Genomic DNA, 10890 nt, shown 5'->3' with positions numbered 1-10890 from the left:
GCCGCGAGCCTGCTGCGTGCGGGTCACTGCTCAAACGCCCTCTGAGTGGGGGGAAGCACTTAGAGGCTATTATGCACCCTCATGAATCTTTCCCTGATGAGGTTCCAATTACCTTAAGTAGAGGATAGTGTGGAGCGAGATTGCTGCTAGCCTAAAGGCTATCACTGAGACTTCTGCTAATTGGATCCTGCATTTGGAAATTGCTTAGCTCCTATGGGACGAAATCTATACATTCACGCAGCTATCACTTACAGATATTTTCCAGCTCAATCTGTACCTGTGTAATGCTCGCCTTTTCCTGCTAAAATTCTCTAAATAGGAGCTGCCAGGATACTGAGTGCTGCCACTTTGTCCTGCTTCAGTCGATCTGTATGTGTGCAAATAGATTTTGGGTGTGTGTACACATAGATGAAGAATTTAGGGTAACGCTTGTTGAGAAGAGAGTGAGGAATCTGAAATGGTGGGGTGAATTTTAAGAGAATTTCAAGAGGACGGCTTTTAAAGCAATTTTGTTAGCACACCTGGAGGGCTGATGGATCAGACTTCGCAGCCTGTGTGGGAACGAGGCACAAGGCATCCCCTGGAAGGTGAGAGCACAGACGTCCCCGCACGGCGCGGCGAGGCGCTTGGCAGCCAGCACACAGCGAGCTGAGCCAGCCCTGACAAGGAACCGCTCAAGAGATTTTAAAAAAAGGAAAAGAAAAACACGTCTAAAATGCAAACTGGCTGAAGTGTATTAATTCACCATGGAAACCTAAAGCTTCTCCGAGTAGAAAGCGTGTACTGGAGGCTGTTAGAAATGTTTCTCTTATTAAATCTGAAAAATGCTAGGTTGGACCAAAGGGGTGTCTGAGCCAGGGGACAAGGCAGTGGGTTGGTGCTGTGCTGCGGGAGGCCAGGGGGGCAGGCAGGGGGATGTTCTGCTTTAAACTGGCGACACCGAGGTTTAGTGCTTGGTTTTTAGTGGCTGTTCTACGTCTCAGCGTTGCTGTTTGTTGGTTGTGGATGTGGTGTGGGCTGGTCTACATCTCGGCGTTGTCGCTGTTGTTGATGGGTGCTCTGACCTCGCTTCGCTCCAGACCATTACGGGTTGCACATCTAATACAGCTGAGTGCCAGCAGCGGGGGGATTAAGTCCCTCGTGCGGGGGCAGCTGTGCTTTGCAGCCAGCTGGGCTTTTTACCACTGCTCCGGGGAGCGGCCCTGTGGGCGTTTTGGGGCCACTCACCCAACTCGGGGACAGCCACTGGGATAAAAGCAAAGCGGATGTTACAAAGTGCTCTGGAAGGAGCTATAGGCACCTTCAAGGCCTGCAGTAAGGATTTTGGCTATAACCTGCGGTGAGTTCCAGGCGCACAGCTCACACACACACGTTTTTGGAGGCCACGTTAGAAGCACACAACAGCAGGCCCAAGCGGCGCCTGCCCGCACCCCACAGCAGCGAGCGGCCCAGAACTGTGCATCAATGTTTAACAGCTCCTGGAGGTTTCACTTGCAAGCAAGTGATCCTCCTGCATGTTTTATGGGGTGAGCGGGTGTCCTTACCTGGCAGGACGTGCGGCCCCCCCCGGAGCGGTGCCCGATAGCGTTACCTACCCGGGTGGCACGTTACGGGAACGGCCGCGCTCACGGCAGCGTGCCCTGAAGGGAACAATGCTGTGCCGAGGGAGGAACAAATTGCCAGCAGCTGCTTTTGGAGCAGTTCGCTTCTATAGTGACTGAAACCTGCTCAGGGCCTTGTGGTTGTGTTCCTATGGCTGAGTGAACAATAAACACGAGACTGGGTGAGCACGATGTCTGTCACATGAATGTTGAAGGACTTTAGTTTGCTTTTGTTAGCCAGCTCCCAGGTGAGAGAACTCAAACAGCCCCGGAAGGCTTGAAGCTGTGTAGCTGTAAAGCAAGTGTGCACTGCCTGGGTTGGTTTAAGGGCTGCTGGAGTTGGTGGAAGCCCTCTCCTTTTTGGGACGTACTATGAAGTTTAGTGACTAATGAGATCACGTTTTAGCACAGGCACAAACCTAGGATATTTTAACAGCCCGCAGTTTGAGTTGTTTCTCTAGAACTTTGCACACCTCAGTGTGACTGTTTCAGTGTCACCGCTGTTGAGCAGGCCGGGCAACACACAGGCTTCTGGGGAAGGGTAATTTTATAGGACTTCTTCCACAGGGGAAGAAGCTTTCTTAAAACACACCTAAAACCATCTTGGTATAACGTCGGTAAGAGCCCCAGCTTTGTTCTGGCCTGGTGGGCGGTGGGGTCCCTGCCCCAGCCCGTGACACTGAGGGTCCTGCAGGCCACGGGGGCTGCATGCCTGGCCCAGCTGAGCTGGTGTGGATGTGTCTGCATCCATCGTGGTGCTGGGCCTGCCCACGTGCCTGCCTGCGTGCCTGCAGGGTGAGCACATGTGGGCTCACGTAGGCTGGAGCCCGTCGGGGTATAAAGCTTGAGCGAGCCGGCCCACTTTTCCCTGCCGTCCACCCAGATGCCGTGCTTCGAGCAGGTCCCGATCGCACGCCCAGTCCTGCCCAAGCTCATCGGTAGTTTTTCAGAGCTGCCCTCCTTGCGTTTGGCAGACCGGGGCTGCCTCGGTGTGCGTTTCAGCCTGCTGCCATGCAGGACGCCGTACAGATGTTTCCGTGAAGAGGTCGCGGCTCTTCTTTCGGGTTAAGCTCTGCGGCCACATATCTAATTACGGCTTTGTGGCCGGCGTAGGGTTATAGCGGGAGGAAGGCGCGTGCTGGAAATCAGTTTAAACGATTTGAGGGCAGCAGCGGCTCAGCGCTCCCCTCGCCCCGGGGCGAGCCGTGAGGATGCTGGCGGCACGCACGGGCACCGTGGGGAACAAGAACGCCGAGGAAGCGCTGAAGCTGAGGAAGCAGTCGGTGCTGTCCCTGGGGAGCCGGGACCGAGCCCCGCGGAGCGGCACCGACAGCGCCAAGGACCCGCGGCTGAAGCCGGCCGCGGCGCAGCAGAGGGCACGGAGGCTGGCGCTGCTGCGGGAGCTGGAGATGAGCTGGTACCTGCGTGTCTGCGAGCTCTCGCACGAGCACACCGTCGCCTACACCACCGGCATGCCGCACAGGTAGGTGACTCCCTACACTCGTCACAGGAGGGGCTTGTGCTCCTCCAAATAGTAGTAGCAGTAGTAGTGGTAGTAGTGGTAGTAGTAACAATACAACCACAACAACAATAATAGGAAGCTTTTTGTCGTTGTGATTCTGACATTTCCATTTGGGGGGGGCTTGTTTCCCCTGCATCATGGTGAACGTGACGTAGAGGACTGGAGATTTTGCAGACTCGTTCCGTGGCTTCCCAAACTTCTCAGCCGAAGCCACCTGTGAGCATTCAGCCCCATTTCTCACAGCTGTTTTCTTCAAGTGACCGCAGTCTCATCGGACCTGGGTTCAGGTGTGTGAGGGCTGTGTGGGTGACACGAGCAGATCGTGTGGAGGTGTTGGCTGCTTCCTTCCTTTCCCCCCAGACCCAGGCACGATCTTGATGTCCTCCGGAGTCTGATCTTGCTCCTTTAAAACGTTAGGGGATCTCGGCATTAGTGGAAATTAGACGTGCGGCTCTAATCTCTTTCCCAGACTAAGACCCTTAATGAAATGGGACCTAAATACAGGCGGGTGCATGCTGTTGTCTCAGTCCGTCTGTCTCAAGGAGCAGGAGCGTAGGGATGGGCTCTGTTGTGCTTGCTGGGAGCGATTTCAGTGACTGGAGAGAGGGGGGTGTTTGTTCAACTCGCCCTGAGAGAGGAGCCTGCTTCCAGAGGCTGGTCTTCAACCTGGCTCTGCACAAAGGCACCCACAGCAGCAGGGATTTCAGCATGGAAATACAACAAAATCCTCCCAAATCTCAGGGAATGGGGGTGTTTGACCAGCCCTCCGCTGGTGCCCCAGCACCCAACGCCACGCTTGTAGGGAAAGGCTAGCTGGGTAATCCACATTTCCATGCAAAACTCCTCTCTGTGACATTGAATTATAATCTTTTAAAATATGTTCTTTTTTAGAGATCAGTCCTTGTTTATCTGCTTTGAAAGCTTTACGGATTAGCTGAGTTCATGATATATCCATCACTTGATTATTTAACTTATTTTTCGGATGTATTTGGGATTGAAAGCAGAGTCAGAAAATGGGTTGAGTTTTTAAAACATAAGAGCCCAGAAAATCTGCTTCATGGTGCAGCTCCTGCGCTGGTCTGCTCCCTGGGAGCTGGCCCTGGCCAGAGCTGGTTGCTTTGGCCCTGCTGGATTCACCTTGACTGGGGGGCTCTGGGTGCCCCCCAGGTTTGCACCATTTCTCCATCACCCCTCGGGGATGCAGACCCTGGAACCAAACTCTCTGTTTGCTCTGGTAGCAGGATGGGTCAGCTACAGCTAGGGGAAGGGGGAACTCAGCGGGCTGGGGTGTTTCCAGGACCCCAGGACCACTCCTGCTGCTGGGTGAGGGGATGATGGAGGGCGTGAGTGGAGACACAAGTGTTTCCTGCTCCTTTCTCACCCCTTTTTTTCCATGCCAGAGACCCCGAACAGCTGCAAACAGGCATCTCCGTTACTGTTCAGCTCTTGTTAATAACAAGAGCAGCCTCCCAGCCACCAGTGCTGCAGCTCCTGGGGCCTCCCCTGGCTGCTGGAGCCTGCTGGAGGGGCGAGCATCCTCCCTAAAACATGCGGTGTGCCCGCAGGATCATGGGCAGGCTGCTGCACGGGATGTGCAAATTTGGGTTTCTCAGCTGCCTCCCACAGTCCCTGGAGGAGCATCCTGCAGCCTGAGCCCCCCGTCCTGTGCCTGTCCTGTGTCAGCAGAGAGCAGCGGCCCCAGGAGCTCGGCTGGCTGCTCCTTAGCCTCTGTTTGCTTCTTACTTGCGTCCTCCTGGGGCTGTGATGGATAACAGTGAAGTTTGCAGGCCAGTTAACCTGAGCTGTGAGTTTGCAAGATTACAAGAAAACGAGAAGTTCTAACAACTTGCATGAGAGGTGCTTGCAGCGTTCATCTGTGCAGCCCGAGGCCCTAAATAAACCCTGTGAGAATATTATTTTTTATGTTCGTCAGCCTTGGATGGAATCCCGAACAAATATTTCTCGTTATCTAAATATAAGACCTGGGAAACAAGGTCGGTGCTCCATTCCCACAGGCAGTCCGTGCCCCTCGAGTGCTTGGCCTTTAGAGGCTGCAGGCAGTGGGACCGAGTGCCGACCCTGGCCGGAGCCCATCTGGGCCCAGCTAAAACCAGCCCCGACGTTTCAATGCCATGAACAACGTTGGGGACAGAACCACGGCTGCGTAGTGCCGGGCTGATGCCATCGTCCCCTGGCCGTGGTGCCATGGCACCGGGCTCTCCGTGCAGCGGGTTTTAAAGAGGGGGCTCCGAGAAGCCCCCACCCAGCGGCTGCGGGGCCAGGCTCCCCCGAGGACCATGCATTTGTACAAGCCCGCCTGCGCCGACATCCCCCCGCACAAGCCGAGTTTGCAGAAGCCGAGCGAAGCGCTTCTGAAAGGCAAAAAGCCCAGCGTGGTGCCCAAAATCTGCCCCCCGCTGTCCGGCTGGGCAGGGAAGGCGAGCGGAGCCGCGGAGCTGAAGCAGCTGGAGAAGTTCCTGCACGTGCATGGGCTGTCCCTGCAGGACACCGTCCGCGCGGAGACGGGGATGAAGTACAGGTACTGGGGGTGCCGGGGGGCTGCGTGGTGGGGTAGGCCAAACCTGCAGGACGCTCTCCCTGCCGGGCGTCTGGCTGCGTCCTGGAGCCTGTGTGCACCACCGGGCAGGCTGCTGAAACCCAGGGGTGCCGGCTGCTTGAGGGGCTTCTCTTCTCTCAGCTAGCTGAGCACCACAAGACATTAGCACGGCCTCGAGCAGTGGTAAATGCACAGGAGCTCTAGTCCTAAAGCTTTGAATTTGGTTAGCCATCCAGCTCCCCCAGGAGTGTGGCCCTGCAAACCACCCGGCTCCAGCTCTGGCTGTCACCACCTGCAGATGGTCCCTGAGCGCCTGCCTGGCTTGCGGAGTGCCGTGCTCTCCATCCATCAGAGCCTTTAGCGTGATGAAGGAAAGCGTGCGATTAATTCCTGTTGGAGCTGATGGATTCGGGCAGATCCCTGCTTTTAGGTGTGCGCATCCTTCAGCATTGACAGAGGCGGCTGTGAAGCACTGCAGCTCACACACATCATGGCCCGGAGGAGGAAGACTTGTGCAGGGCAGTGGGCTGTGCACAGCATCTCTGATATACACCGTGAGGATTTCCCAGTAGTCCTGTTATTGGGCACTCCTGACTCCTATTTTCTGTAGATTTTCGTTCTTCCAGCTTTAGATGGACAAGGCTCTCCCAGGCTTACTGTGAGCGTGAGTGCTTTCCTTCCCCAGTGCGGCTTGGTTCACCCCCAGACCTTTCTTCCAATATCCACAGGTCTAGTCTAAAGACAGCACAACACAAAATAATTATATATATATTTATATTTATGAAGAGCTATTTAATTATGTGTGAAAAGTAAGGAAGTGTTAACAAGAAGCACTAAATACTCATAAGCTGGTTTATTTATAGGGTGATTATTTCCTTTCTCTTTCCTTGCTTTAGCAAACACAGCTTAGTTCAGCCTGTTATTGAATAACTGAAAGTGCAGCAGTGCGTTGGCTTATGTTGTTTCTGATGATAATGGTATTTCTCTCAGATGAAACACAATTTGCAAAGCCAATTTGGTGCTTTATTATCCATCGGGGTGCTCGTAGCGCTGCTTTCCTTCGCACACGCTGTGCTGGGCTGTGAGCCTTTAAAGGCTGAGCTGCGTGGGCTGGGTCTGTCCCCCCGGCTGGTGATCTGTGGCTGCACAACCCCTGAACCTCCTGCGGCGATGTGGGGAAGAAAGCAGCACCTGGGCAGCTGCTTTGTGGGATCCTCCAGACCCCCAGGTCCCAGCACACCCCGCATCCTGCACTGGGAGCCTGCGGGCGTCCTGTGCATTGGGGCTGGGCATCAGGAAAAAATTATCTATTGTAAGGATGCTCAGACACTGGAGCAGGTCTCCTAGGGAGGCTGTCGGTGCCCCAGGCCTGTCAGCGTTCAGGAGGTGTTTGGATCATGCCCTCAATAACGTGCTTTAATTTTGGTTAGCCCTGAGGAGGTCCGGCAGGTGGCCACGATGGTCTGTGACAGCCCCTTCCAGCGGAGCTCCCCCAGGAAAGGCAGGGCAGCGTTTTGCTTCGCTGAGCAGCCTGAAGGATGGTTTTGATCTGTTTGAGAGGAGAAATCAAAAGTGGGAATAACAAGTCAGTTTTTGTGGTGGAAGCAGGACTGTGGGAGAGTTGCTGTGGCTGTGGGGGTGTCCGCAGCCCCCAAGGAAAGGGATCGGGAAATTGAGACTGAGCGGGTGCTGAGTGGTGGGAGGACGTGGCCACAGCTCAGCTGTGAGCCCGCAGCTGGGAACGTTTAATGGGGAAAAAATCACAAGGGCTGTGCTCACCTACAGCGCCGCCGAACCGCTCCGGCTCCTCGGGAAGGAGAGCGTGGGTTTATTGATGAAAGGTCTGTGGAAATGTCAGCCCAGCGGCAGACACAAAGGCAAACACCGTTTTAAATACGTGGCGTGCGTAAAAGCAGCGCTGGTGCTAATGATTTGATGGGAGCTGGCATTTCGTGTCCTGCCTCCCCATTTCCACGGGAGCCGGTAAGCGGTGAGCAGAGGGCTCTGCGCGGAGGAGCCATCCCGCGGGGTGATCAGACAGCCTCTCGGTCAGGGAAAGGATGACAGGCAGGGATTAGAGCAGATGTGCTTCAAAGCAGGCTGCAGTAAGCAACGTGCTGTCTGCCGTAACGTGGGATCCAGGGGGATGCAAATGAAATTTCTGGACAGCAGGCGTAAAGCACGGGGAGAGCTTTCCTCGCATCTTGTAATTAAACTGGGGACCTCGTTGTCGTGTTCTGGGTGCCAAAAGCACGAACGTGCTCAGAGCGTTATTAGATGTGAGTCTAGGCCACCGAGGGCTGCCGAGCACAAAGGGCTGGATTTATCCTCTAGCGCAGCAAATTTTTGAGTCACCGGTGGCAGAAAGCAGAGGGGATGAACAGGGAGAGGCGTCGCTGAGCCTTCCTCCAGCTCCTCACAGCCCATTCCCAGCGCCTGCCCCGGCACTGCCCGGCCGCGCTGCTGCTTCGTGTGACGCCTTGCCCGGGCTGGCAGATGCTCGTGCAAGAGGAGGCGGCTCGAAGCACGCTCACCAGTCCCTGTTTGTCCTCCTGGGTTTGTGTTCCTGCCCCCATGGAGCCGCTGTGGAGGAGGGGGATTTGGGAGCGAGCAATTTTCATTAGCCGCGCACCCGGGCTGCACTGGGCAGGCTCGTTTCAGGCAATGGTCTTTAAAACGTTTAATCACTAGATGGCAAAATGCACGAGAGCACTCAGCGTGGTCCCGTAATCCTGCGCTGTAATCCGCACCTGATCTGCTCATTCCCAGCACAGCTGCATCACATCTCTGGGGATCTGGCTTACCCCGTTCAGAGCTCCCCAATTCCTGTGCCGCCTGACCGCAAGAGCCGCACCCAGCTGGGCCCTTTGTTCACCAGCTATAATTTTTCAGGAGTGTTTTTTTTCTTTTAAAATCCATTCAAATTTCCCTGCCTGCTCCCTATCCATCGGTGACTGCAGATACTCCCATGCCAACCCTTTTTCCCGACGATTAGCTTCCCCTTGCTGCTCCCGTTACCTTCACGCAGCTCCTGCCCGTGAACTAACGGGGGAGGCAGTGCTGAAAGCAGCAGCTGCGTGTGGGTGAGGCTGCGGGCAGGGCACCCACGGGTGCATTCGGCAGCTGCATCCTTCCCCCGTAAAGCAAGAAACGGGGGCTCACCCCGGCACAGAGGGGGCTGAGGGGGGCTTTGCAGCAGGAGGAGCCCTCCAGCCGCACACGGTGCCGGCTGCTGGAGCGCGTCGGTGCCAGCAGCAACGTGTGTGCACGTGCACATGCCCACGTGCACGCACACCCACATCTGCACACATGTTTCCCCCAGCAGTGCTCTGCTCCAAAGCCCTCTGAGCTCAGCCCAGCTCCTGCATCTGTTCCCACATCCGTAACAAGGCTGCGAGGAAGCTCAGCGCCGCCCTGCCCTCCTGCCACGGCCACCCACGCCTCTGGGGAAGGCTCCTGGTGCCACAGCTGCTCGGCTGGCGTGGACAACGATGCAAATTTTGTCTTCCCTGTCTGTAACTGTAACAGGAAATCACTGCCAGCCTTCCCCTGCCTGCAGAGCCCCTGCTCCCGCTGGCAGTCTGTGCCCTTGCTGCCGTGCCCTGCGCACCTCCGTGTCCTGGTGCACCCATCCATGCCCGCGCAGCTCCGGGTGCTGTGCAGCCGCCCCTCCTCTGCCAGCTGTCGGCATCGCTGCTGTGCTCAAGGCGTTATCCTGTGGGAAACGATGGGCCCCGGGGCTGTGCCAAGGCTTGGACGAGTGCCTCTGTGCAGCGGTCGCCAGCAGGCTGGGAGCGGGGCTCTGCGCTGCCAGCCGTGGAGTGCGCCCCGTCACGCGGGCTCCCGGTTTGTCCTCCCAGATGGCTGCGGTTCAGACGGAATAAAAATTGATTCCGGTCCTTGTGCAAATCCAGGGCTGATGCAATGGCAGCCGTTCTGCTTGGCTTCATTTAAGGAAATAGCCCAGCGCAGCGGCAGCTGCTCCTTCAAAGCCCCTCTCCCCTCCCTCTGGTTCTTCTTCACCCAGCACTGAACAGGAGCCGAACAGGGGATACTTTGCACTGCTCCTTGGGTCAGAAGTTGTTTTTATTTTACAATTTGAAGAAAAACTGACCAAAATGCACCGTTTTGCCCCATGTTTCTCACCCATGGGGAGGTGCGGCCGTGCGGGTGGCACCGCAGGCAGCGGGCTGCGCGCTGCGTCCGCCGGCAGGAGCTGGGGGAGGCCGACTTGAAAGGCAACTTTGTTCTCTCCTGCAGCTCCAGTGCCTGCTGCAGGCCTGCTGCCGGCTGATAAGCTTTTTTTTTTTTTTAATTTTCAGTGCTCGGTTTCATCACAGCTTGGCTTCATCCCCGCTCCAGAAAGACTTGAGAAGGCGACGCTGCGGCGTCTGTGTCACTCCAGCAGCGCAGACGCTGCCTGGCGCGGGAAGGCTGTGAAGTCCTCGGGGAGCGTGTCCAAATGCTCCAGAGACAGCTCTGAAACCAGCAGCTGTCCAGGCACGCTGGGAAAAGGGACCTGAATAAATCTCAGGGTAGCTGCAGTCGAGGTGATAACTGCTGAGAGGGGAAAAAAAAAAAATAGAAAAGGAAAGGGACAAAAGAGAGAAATGGTGGAGCAGGGTGGATTGCAGCAGGGAAAAGGCAGAGCACGAGCCCTGGCGTGGCTTGGGCAGCTGGAGTGAAAGGCAAGGTCTCCGTGGCATTTCCCGTGTCAGACAGGACGTTTTCCATGGGGCTCGTGGTCGGAACAAAGTTCTGGGAGCTGCAGCATCTCGCTCGGCTCGCCCCTGCTCTGAGCCCCTGCCAGCGCATCTCAGATCAGAAGTTATTGGCAATAATTAGTCATCCATCTGCTGTAGTGCGTCCCGGGAAGGACGGAGCGGAGCTGTTTATTATTCAGCTCCGGAGACTCAGACCTTAGCAACATATTTCTTTATATAAGTTAATTTGGAGTTTTAGAGCTGTTACGAATTATGCCGGGGTGGTGTTTGACGCATATGGATGGCAGAATAATGTACGTAATTGCCTGGAATTTACTATTCAATAAGCAGAGACAAGTTGAACAACACACTGGGCTGAGCTTTATTTGGAATACATCGATTAATCACGCGGTGCCAGGATCCTGGGGAAAAAGCTGCCTTTTCTGTGTGCGTGGTCTAGTGCACGGCAAAGGGTTGGCCACACGCTGCCAGCCCCGTGCGCCTCGC

The sequence above is a fragment of the Aythya fuligula genome, chromosome 9 (assembly GCF_009819795.1).
Source record: "Aythya fuligula isolate bAytFul2 chromosome 9, bAytFul2.pri, whole genome shotgun sequence".
In the NCBI taxonomy this organism is placed as follows: Eukaryota; Metazoa; Chordata; class Aves; order Anseriformes; family Anatidae; genus Aythya; species Aythya fuligula.
Note: the sequence above shows the minus strand (reverse complement) of the source record.